The sequence below is a fragment of the Ranitomeya imitator genome, chromosome 1 (assembly GCF_032444005.1).
Source record: "Ranitomeya imitator isolate aRanImi1 chromosome 1, aRanImi1.pri, whole genome shotgun sequence".
Taxonomy (NCBI): Eukaryota; Metazoa; Chordata; class Amphibia; order Anura; family Dendrobatidae; genus Ranitomeya; species Ranitomeya imitator.
Genome location: NC_091282.1, coordinates 844,798,050 through 844,810,339, shown reverse-complemented (window position 1 = coordinate 844,810,339; position 12,290 = coordinate 844,798,050). Strand labels below are relative to the sequence as shown.

The 12,290-nt window shown below is 37.7% G+C and overlaps 1 long non-coding RNA gene across 1 annotated transcript; it reads right to left on the bottom strand.

Annotated features, from left to right (window-relative positions):
• Window positions 1-8,357: 8,357 nt before the first annotated feature.
• LOC138658162 (uncharacterized) lies at window positions 8,358-9,078 on the bottom strand. The gene is made up of 3 exons (XR_011317370.1): window positions 9,018-9,078; window positions 8,801-8,911; window positions 8,358-8,405 (listed from the first exon to the last, which is right to left on the bottom strand). It is a non-coding gene; the product is annotated as an uncharacterized lncRNA (long non-coding RNA).
• Between the last annotated feature and the right edge of the window lie 3,212 nt (window positions 9,079-12,290).

Sequence of the window (12,290 nt, the reverse complement as noted above, 5' to 3'; positions counted from 1 at the left end):
GCCGCAGTACCACTCGTGACCACAGGAGGGAGCTTGATCACAGAATTCACAACAGACGTCTCTGCTGAGCAGACTCCACTACAGCAGGAGAAGAATGGGAGACTGCAGCGGAGATGGTTCGAGATTCCCCCTGTGCAGAGGCTGGAACTCAACACCTAGCAATATGAGATAGATTGATAGATATTATCCAGAAAAGCGAAGGCAGCACTCCAATAGGAAAAATAAATGTGGTTTATTGGCCCATGTGTGACGTTTCAGTCCAAGATGTGGACCTTTCTCAAGCCTTGGATAATAGCATGAGGTTTAGTACATACCTGGGAGGATTTTTTGCACCCTTTGTTTTCTTTAGGTGCTGCTTTTTGTTTTCTTTTTCTAGATTGATAGATATAGATCATGAAATAAACCAAAACATGACATTTTGGTTTTAGAAATACATTTTTATTATATATTAACCCCTTCACCACATGCACCCTACATATACGGCGCATGTCGTGTCTCCCCTTTAATGTGCGCTCTTTCCTGACATGTCAGCTGTTTGAACAGCTGACATGTGCCTTTAAGCCACAGGTTGAATCACGATCCTCCCGTAACTGTTAAGTAGTTAAATGCCTAATGCGCGCTTTTGGCAAACGTGCCGGAAATCCCACCCATCATTGACCCGTCACGTGATTGAGGGTCACCGATGGGTTGGCATGACAACCAGAGGTCTCCAGCAGACCTCTATGGTTGTCACTGCCAGATTGCTGTGAGCGCCGCCCGTTGGTCAGTGCTCATAGCAAGTAAGCAATTCTGCTACATACAGGGATCTGATCATTGCCTGTATGTAGCAGAGCCAATCGGATTATAGCAGCTTCTAGTCTCCCATGGAGACTATTGAAGCATGCCAAAAATAAAAAAATGTTTTTTAAAATATTAAAAAAATTAAAAGTTCAAATAACCCCGCTTTCACCCCATTCAAAATAAAACAATAAAAAAACAAGCATACATATATTTGTTATCACCGCATTCAGGATCGCCCAATCTATCAGGCTATAAAAAGAATTATATCCAATCGGAAAACAGCAAAAAGAAAAGTCGAAATCCCAGAATTACGTTTTTTTTGGTCGCGGCATCATTGCATTAAAATGCAATAACGCGCGATCAAAAAATGTCAGCTCGGCACGTAAAAATAAGCCCCAAACCAGCCGCAGATCACGGAAAATGGAGACGCTATGGCTCTCGGAAAATTACGAATTTTTTTTTTGTTGTGAGTAAACTTTGGATTTTTTTTCACCACTTAAATAAAACAGAACCTAGACATGTTTGGTGTCTATGAACTCGTAATAACCTGGAGAATCATAATGTCAGGTCTACTTTAGCATTTGCTGAACATGGTAAAAAAAATCCTAAAAACTGTTGTGGAATTGCACTTTTTTTTGCAATTTCGCCGCACTTGGATTTTTTTTCCCCGTTTTTGAGTACATGATGTGGTAAAACCAATGGTGTCTTTCAAAAGTACACCTCATCCTGCAAAAAACAAGCCCTCACATGGCCATATTGATGGAAAAATACAAAAGTTATGGCTTTAATTAGTGCCACACACGCTGTCACGATTCAGCAGTCTGCAGTTACATAACCTGCATAAACTTAATATTTTTCCATCAACATACAGTGGGGTAAAATTAGTATTTGATACATTGGCGATTTTGCATGTTTTCCCACCTACAAAGAATGGAGAGGTCTGTAATTTTTATAGGTACACTTCAACTGTGAGAGACAGAATCTAAATATAAAATCCAGAAAATCACATTGTATGATTTTTACATAGTTCGCATTTTATTGCATGAAATAATATTTGATACAATATAAAAGCAGAACTTAATATTCGGTGCAGAAACCTTTGTTTGCAATTACAGGGGTCAGACGTTCACTGTAGTTCTTGACCAAGTTAGCACACACTGCAGCACGGAGTTTGGCCCTCTCCATACAGATTTTCTCCAGATCTTTCAAGTTTGAGGGTGTTGCTGGGCAATATTGGGTTTCAGTTCCTTCCAAAGTGGATAGGCCACTCCAGGACATTGAAATGCTTCTTATGGGGCCACTCCTTAGTTACCTTGGCCGTGTGTTTTGGGTCATTGTCATGCTGAAAGACCCAACCACGACCCATCTTCAATGTTCTTACAGTCACCCTGTCCCATTGCAGAAAGGCACCCACAAAGTATGATGCTTCCCCCACCATGCTTCATGGATGGGACAGTGTTCTTGGGGTTGTACTCATCCTTATTCTTCCTCCAAACACGGCGAGTAGAGTTGATACCAAAAAGTTCTATTTTGGTCTCATCTGAGCACATGACCTTCTCCCATGCCTCCTCTGAATCATCCAGATGGACACTGACAAACTTCAAAACGGGCATGGATATGTGCTGATATGAGCAGGGGAACCTTGCGTGCCCTGCAGGATTGTAATCCATGACAACAAAGTGTGTTACTAGCGGTAATGTTTGAAACTGTGGTCCCAGCTCTCTTCAGTTCATTGACTGAGTCCTCCCGTGTAGTTCTGGGCTGATTCCTGACCTTTCTCAGATTTATCCTTACCGAATGAGGCAAGATCTTACATGGAGCCCCAGACCGAGGTAGATTGACTGTCAACTTGTGTTTCTTCCATTTTCAAATAATTGTGCCAACAGTTGTCTTCTCACCAAGCTGCTTGCTTATTGTCCTGTAGCCCATCCTAGCCTTATGCAGATCTACAATTTTGTCCCTGGTGTCATTAGACAACTCTTTGGACTTGGCCATGGTGGAGAGGTGGGAGTGTGATTGAGTGTGTGGACCGGTGTCTTTTATACAGGTAAAGAGTTCAAACAGGTGCAATTGATACAGATAATGAGTGCAGAGTAGGAGGACCTTTTAAAGAAAAACTATCCGGACTGTGAGAGCCATAATTCTTGCTGGTTGGTAGATGATCAAATACCGATTTCATTCAATAAAATACAATTAATTATTTAAAAATCATGCAATGTAATTTTTCTGGTTTTTATCTTTAGATTCTGTCTCTCACAGTTGAAATGTACCTACGATAAAAATTACAGACCTCTCCATTCTTTGTACGTGGGAAAATTTGCAAAATTGGCAGTAGTGTATAATTCAGATTATTCGTCAAACTCAATCTGACAGGTGCCCCGCCCCCTATCAAAGTGTATCAAAATGTGTAACCCCTCCCCTCTCCTTGTCTGACGGCTGGTATCCAGCTGTCCCTCCTTGTTTGATTTCCCCCTTTTGATATCGTTTAATATACTTTAATTTGCTGCATTTTGATATTATTCCCGTATTTGTGGAATAACACATGTTTATAATTATATCCTAGTCGTGTATTTATTTTACACGTGGTTTATAACACCTTTCTCATTTGTTTTATATTAGATTTTATACGTAGCCCCGAGTTTGATTCTGTAAGCTTTGTTTTATTCACAGTGTATTCATATAGTCCAGAACTTAAAGCTGTTTATATGTGTCTCTACTGAACACTAGTACTAAATGGTGAACATTAACTAAATGTTTATTTTCACAAACAGAGAATCTGCTGTGGGTCAGCGGTTTATAACACCTAGGTCAATTGTTGGTGTATTTGCTATCCCTTCATGCTGTTTGGCGATCTTTGTGAAGCAGAACTTTGTTTTATAACACATTTGTACCTGTATTGTACCTGAAGGTTATGTAGGCTTATCTGCGGGTCAGAGGTTTATAAAGCCTAGGTCAATTGCTGTTGTAATCGCTTTACCAATAAATGTTTATTTACACAAACAGAAAAGTTATTGTGTCCTGTAGCTGTCTATTTGTTTTTGTATTCGCTTCCTTAGAAAACTTATTTGTAATTCTACCACCCATTAACAGAAAATTGTATTCACAGTGTAGCAGATTTTCTCCTTGTGGCTGCCTTATATACACTATATATATATATATATATATATATACATATATATATATATATATATGTATATATATATATATATATATATATATATATAATATGCCACAATGTTACAACACAAGCAAGTAAGAAGCAGTGTGTTTTATACGAATATAAATTTTATTTCTCACAATAGAACAGCATCTCAAATTTTAAGTTAGCTAACAGCATGATGCTGACAAATGCATCTTTGCGGTATCTGATAACGACACGATGAACATTAATTCTGCATTATTTTATCACATGATGAAAATAGCCATTTTATATTGAATTACTGCAGATCGCCGGCATGACTGAGTGTAATATTGCACTCAATACTGTGCAAAGGGTCTGAATACTTATGTCCGTGTGATATTTCAGTTTTTCTTTTTAATAAATTCGCAAAAAAAATCTACATTTCTGTTTTGTTCAGGCATGATGGCGTGCAGAGTGTACATTAATATATATATCTCAGAATGCAACTGAATAGTAATGCTAATTAGTCCATATAAATAGAAAATTATGTAGAAACCCAAAGTTTTGATAAGTGTATGAAAATACACCAATATTAACTATTTGTGCTATTTTAGGCATAAATTTGGCTCCCCAATGTTACAACACAAGCAAGTAAGAAGCCGTGTGTTTTATACGAATATTAATTTTATTTCTCACAATAAAACAGCATCTCAAATTTTAAGTTAGCTAACAGCATGATGCTGACAAATGCATCTTTGCGGTATCTGATAACGACACGATGAACATTAATTCTGCATTATTTTATCACATGATGAAAATAGCCATTTTATATTGAATTACTGCAGATCGCCGGCATGACTGAGTGTAATATTGCACTCAATACTGTGCAAAGGGTCTGAATACTTATGTCCGTGTGATATTTCAGTTTTTCTTTTTAATAAATTCGCAAAAATATCTACATTTCTGTTTTGTTCAGGCATGATGGCGTGCAGAGTGTACATTAATATATATATCTCAGAATGCAACTGAATAGTAATGCTAATTAGTCCATATAAATAGAAAATTATGTAGAAACCCAAAGTTTTGATAAGTGTATGAAAATACACCAATATTAACTATTTGTGCTATTTTAGGCGTAAATTTGGCTCCCCAATGTTACAACACAAGCAAGTAAGAAGCCGTGTGTTTTATACGAATATAACCGTGTGATATTTCAGTTTTTCTTTTTAATAAATTCGCAAAAAAATCTACATTTCTGTTTTGTTCAGGCATGATGGCGTGCAGAGTGTACATTAATATATATATCTCAGAATGCAACTGAATAGTAATGCTAATTAGTCCATATAAATAGAAAATTATGTAGAAACCCAAAGTTTTGATAAGTGTATGAAAATACACCAATATTAACTATTTTCGCCCGCATTTTATATAAAATCTGCATAAAAAAATCTTCTTGGCTGCACCAAAACACGTAAGAAACAAATGTACAACTTTTAGCGCTGCCGCATCCGCAGATATTATTCCAGCGTTCTTTAATTCTACATTATTTTATCACACATTAATTTCACAACTTTTATATGATATTTATAACACATTCTCATTTATAAGGGATTTATAACACAATATTGTAAAATCATTTATTGGTTCGCGGCCTTACTAATATCCTTTGAAAATAAATTCAGCATTATTATTCCATGCTGTGACATTTTTATTCTGCAGCAACCTGTTTAGTAAAAATTCAGCATTCTTTTTATATCTTTGGTTTATATTATATTAGCTTTTTGTCATAGGTCAGGGATTTTTGCACTTTATTAATATGCGGTTATTAGTCATTTAGGACTTATGTTATCATGTTTTTGCACTTTATTAATATGCTGACCACATAGGTCAGGCACGAACACACACACACAACACAGAACTCACACACAACAAACACACATAACATACAAAACACACACAACACATACAACACACACGACAAACATACACACACACACAACATACAGAACACATACAACACATGCGACACACACACACAAACAACACACACACAACAAATACACATGATTTTTTGCACTTTATTAATATGCGGGCCACATAGGTCAGTGATTTTTGCACTTCATAGGTCAGGGATTTTTTTGCACTTTATTAATATGCGGTTATTAGTCATTTAGGACTTATGTTATCATGTTTTTGCACTTTATTAATATGCTGACCACATAGGTCAGGGATTTTTTGCACTTTATTAATATGCGGTTATTAGTCATTTAGGACTTATGTTATCATGTTTTTGCACTTTATTAATATGCTGACCACATAGGTCAGGGATTTTTGCACTTTATTAATATGCGGTCCACATAGGTCAGTGATTTTTCCACTTTATTAATATGCTGTACACATATAGTATTTTTGATATCTCAAAAGGGTGTGACACATTCCCATATATTATTCCAGCTTTCTTTAATTCTACATTATTTTAGCACATATTAATTTTACAGGGGCCTGTGCTGTCTATAATTTGACTCCTTTTTATTCAAAGACATCTAACATATACAGACTTTTAATGTTTTTGTGTAAAATCGCGGGCAGACAGGCACGAACACACACACACACACACAACACAGAACCCACACACAACAAACACACAGAACCCACACACACAACACATACAACACACACAAGAAATAGACATTTAGGACTTATTTATGATTAATATGCGATTATTAGTCATTTAGGACTTATGTTGTCATGTTTTTGCACTTTATTAATATGCGATTATTAGTCATTTAGGACTTATGTTATCATGTTTTTGCACTTTATTAATATGCTGACCACATAGGTCAGGGATTTTTTGTACTTTATTAATATGCGGGCCACAAACACTTCTGCACCCACGGGCGCTTCTCAGACAACCATGCATCCGGTACTCATCAGGCACTGTGAAATAATGCAAAAATACATCTGTGTGCGGCTGTCGGCATCAACATTTTGCTATTATAAGTTTATGGTTCTGTAAAGAACACGCAACACATACAGAACTCACACACACACACACAAATACACACAACACACAACACGCACATATTATGAAAAATGACAATCATTGTATGTGATTTAAAAGACTTTAGTTAGATTTATCAGGGGTGATTTAGTTTGAAAGCACGCAGCTCCTCGGTAATGTCTGGTGTTGGACATGCATTTAACAGTCTTTCATATGTATCGCAGAAAGATTTTAGTTCCATCTGTGCGAGTTTGCTTTGAGCGTACTGCGCAGACATGTCAGTAAACATTTTGACATGGTCAGCATCCCACGAAGGACGACCTGTGTAAGGTGTATGTACAGCAACTTTTTGCTTTCTACCTACACGGCGCCGGGATACGGCGCGTTTCTTTAGAGGTAATACAGGAGCAAAAACGCTAGAAGAGCCTGCAAGAGCAGTATCTGCAGATTGCACAGTCTGGCACACAGGTATATTGAGGGGCTCTATGGGTGACCACATACCCTCAGAGAGCTGTTCAATTTCTCTGTTTTCAGGAGTAACTTGTGGTATGGAGTCTGTGCTATTGGCGGGCCGAGTTATGCGGGGCCTAGCGTTCTGCGCTGCACGTTTCTCTCTTGAAACGTTCGTATATTTCTGATGTGAAATCTTGGGGCTTGGATTCCCGGGTTGTTTTGGTGCCGCGTAGCATTCATCACGATCCACAACACAGATGGGCGAAAGAGATGTTGTTCGCACCGCCGTATTAGCTCTTTGTGGTTGATTCTCTTCAGCGCCATAATTACGCCGGTGCAAAACTCGTTGCTGAAGAGGCGTCGTATCTAAAAGAAAAGATACAAGTGGCGGTTAGCCGCGAAACGGCGCAAAATTGGAAAAGCTAAACGGCGACGCATAGCTATGATCATGCGTAATATTTGAAAAGTTAATGGGGACAGGTACCCATGAAATCATTGTAACAATATTTACATAAACCTGTATAGAGCAGTCCAGATATATACTTACAAATATGAAGCGGAAATTGTCCCACAACAGCTCCTGGTTTAACGGGCGGCGCGATGCTCAAACTCGCAGAGGCGGGAATATTCTCTTTTTCAAGCTGTATTTTCCGGGCAACTAGATTAGCTGGTGTAAGTAAAAATATAACGATTAGCGAACACAGAATTGATTTTCTACACAAAACTGCAGCGTTGAGACGGATATATATATATATATATATATATATGTATATATATTCAAAAATGAATTTTCTGACAGTTAGCTAGCAGCTGTAAGTAAATATGAGTATTACACAAAAGTGAGAATCGACTGTATTTCAAGTGAACAGATACCTTTTCTATTCTTGAAACACCCGCGTAACGAGCTGCCGCGTCTTTTAGGCACATCGGGTTTCGCTGAAGTTGCAGGGTTCTTGACATCTATGATCTCAACGTCTGAACCCAGCGTATCGCGTGGTTCGGGAACACACCAGTTTTCAGGCATATCGTCAGATGTCTCCGTGTCAGTATCTGTATGAGAAATTGCGCGTAGTTCGTGTTTACATACAAAGGATTAAAGCAACTGATATAGTATAATATAGTTTTACGGTATAAACATATTTGCGGTGTAAATTAATATAGCAAGACTTATGCCGCTATATATTAATAATTCAGTATTATATTGGTGGCTACCGCTATTATTTGTTTTATTAATTTAATCATATATTTATTATGACATAATTTGTGTAATACAATAGTTAATAGATGCTATAGTTTTATGCCATAAACAGTATATATTAACATAGATAATATATATATATATATATTTAGCTTTCTTACATGTGATACATGAAAGATAAATATCTTTGTACCGTGTTACAATGACATTTTTCCCTATCTAAAAGCAAAAAGGTGCTCCTAATTACCCATGATGAGGTGAAGAGCAGGCCCATTATCGGCTAGCGGCTCCACGGCTTCAATGCGCTCATAATTCTGCGTTATGAAATTATTGCGCCAATCGGGCGACATACACGGCTCTTAAATAAGAAAGAATGCATGAATATATAATTAATATAATTTACTTATAATATAATGACACAAGCAGAATGAGTCAATACTCTGTACATTATACGCGTATAATACCTAATTGTGTGCTTGCAAGAAGGGGGCTGCATTGCTCGCGAGGGTATTGGGCTTCCATCTTAAATAAATAGGGGATAAGTTTTATCTATAACTGCTCCGCCAATAAATACAGTTTAAAACTACGTTACAAAAATATGCGTTACAGGCATTGATAATATTAGACCGCAAATAAAACAGTAAACACTTACTTTTCAGAGAGTAGCGCAACTGTTCAGAGAGAAATTACCACCCACCATGAACACACCTACAGGAAAACCGCATTATACGGCACCCGTGACTAATTGCTAGCACATGTCAGATAACAATGGTGGTTATGGCCCAGCCATAAGCCTTTCTATATTAATTATGTCCCACAAATATGGCTTATACAGTAAAAACTATATTATACATCGCTACTAAATATGCAGTTAGCTTCCAGTATAACACTAACTTATTAAACAAATAACATCCTTAATTATGGTTTAGAGATGCATAGTTAAATATAATTAAGCATTTGCGAATAATAAGACAAGTGTCTTATATACTTACATTTAGAATAGTCCTTCTTTTAGCCTAGTCTGGCTTCTGGTGGATGTCTGTTGTACTGTAGTGGGACAGTCAGCTGTATTTATCCTGAGTGTCAGAAAGCAACTCAGCTGTTAACACCCAGAAACACACCCAGTTACGCCACATCACACGCCTTCTGTTAACACCCAGAACACAGTCATACATGCAATTAATGCATGTATTAACTCAGTATTATACGCGTATAATGTACAGAGTATTGACTCATTCTGATTGTGTCATTATATTATAAGTAAATTATATTAATTATATATTCATGCATTCTTTCTTATTTAAGAGCCGTGTATGTCGCCCGATTGGCGCAATAATTTCATAACGCAGAATTATGAGCGCATTGAAGCCGTGGAGCCGCTAGCCGATAATGGGCCTGCTCTTCACCTCATCATGGGTAATTAGGAGCACCTTTTTGCTTTTAGATAGGGAAAAATGTCATTGTAACACGGTACAAAGATATTTATCTTTCATGTATCACATGTAAGAAAGCTAAATATATATATATATATATATTATCTATGTTAATATATACTGTTTATGGCATAAAACTATAGCATCTATTAACTATTGTATTACACAAATTATGTCATAATAAATATATGATTAAATTAATAAAACAAATAATAGCGGTAGCCACCAATATAATACTGAATTATTAATATATAGCGGCATAAGTCTTGCTATATTAATTTACACCGCAAATATGTTTATACCGTAAAACTATATTATACTATATCAGTTGCTTTAATCCTTTGTATGTAAACACAAACTACGCGCAATTTCTCATACAGATACTGACACGGAGACATCTGACGATATGCCTGAAAACTGGTGTGTTCCCGAACCACGCGATACGCTGGGTTCAGACGTTGAGATCATAGATGTCAAGAACCCTGCAACTTCAGCGAAACCCGATGCGCCTAAAAGACGCGGCAGCTCGTTACGCCGGTGTTTCAAGAATAGAAAAGGTATCTGTTCACTTGAAATACAGTCGATTCTCACTTTTGTGTAATACTCATATTTACTTACAGCTGCTAGCTAACTGTCAGAAAATTCATTTTTGAATATATATACATATATATATATATATATATCCGTCTCAACGCTGCAGTTTTGTGTAGAAAATCAATTCTGTGTTCGCTAATCGTTATATTTTTACTTACACCAGCTAATCTAGTTGCCCGGAAAATACAGCTTGAAAAAGAGAATATTCCCGCCTCTGCGAGTTTGAGCATCGCGCCGCCCGTTAAACCAGGAGCTGTTGTGGGACAATTCCCGCTTCATATTTGTAAGTATATATCTGGACTGCTCTATACAGGTTTATGTAAATATTGTTACAATGATTTCATGGGTACCTGTCCCCATTAACTTTTCAAATATTACGCATGATCATAGCTATGCGTCGCCGTTTAGCTTTTCCAATTTTGCGCCGTTTCGCGGCTAACCGCCACTTGTATCTTTTCTTTTAGATACGTCGCCTCTTCAGCAATGAGTTTTGCACCGGCGTAATTATGGCGCTGAAGAGAATCAACCACAAAGAGCTAATACGGCAGTGCGAACAACATCTCTTTCGCCCATCTGTGTTGTGGATCGTGATGAATGCTACGCGGCACCAAAACAACCCGGGAATCCAAGCCCCAAGATTTCACATCAGAAATATACGAACGTTTCAAGAGAGAAACGTGCAGCGCAGAACGCTAGGCCCCGCATAACTCGGCCCGCCAATAGCACAGACGCCATACCACAAGTTACTCCTGAAAACAGAGAAATTGAACAGCTCTCCGAGGGTATGTGGTCACCCATAGAGCCCCTCAATATACCTGTGTGCCAGACTGTGCAATCTGCAGATACTGCTCTTGCAGGCTCTTCTAGCGTTTTTGCTCCTGTATTACCTCTAAAGAAACGCGCCGTATGCCGGCGCCGTGTAGGTAGAAAGCAAAAAGTTGCTGTACATACACCTTACACAGGTCGTCCTTCGTGGGATGCTGACCATGTCAAAATGTTTACTGACATGTCTGCGCAGTACGCTCAAAGCAAACTCGCACAGATGGAACTAAAATCTTTCTGCGATACATATGAAAGACTGTTAAATGCATGTCCAACACCAGACATTACCGAGGAGCTGCGTGCTTTCATCTAAATCACCCCTGATAAATCTAACTAAAGTCTTTTAAATCACATACAATGATTGTCATTTTTCATAGTATGTGCGTGTTGTGTGTTGTGTGTATTTGTGTGTGTGTGTGTGAGTTCTGTATGTGTTGCGTGTTCTTTACAGAACCATAAACTTATAATAGCAAAATGTTGATGCCGACAGCCGCACACAGATGTATTTTTGCATTATTTCACAGTGCCTGATGAGTACCGGATGCATGGTTGTCTGAGAAGCGCCCGTGGGTGCAGAAGTGTTTGTGGCCCGCATATTAATAAAGTACAAAAAATCCCTGACCTATGTGGTCAGCATATTAATAAAGTGCAAAAACATGATAACATAAGTCCTAAATGACTAATAATCGCATATTAATAAAGTGCAAAAACATGATAACATAAGTCCTAAATGACTAATAATCGCATATTAATCATAAATAAGTCCTAAATGTCTATTTCTTGTGTGTGTTGTATGTGTTGTGTGTGTGGGTTCTGTGTGTTTGTTGTGTGTGGGTTCTGTGTTGTGTGTGTGTGTGTTCGTGCCTGTCTGCCCGCGATTTTACACAA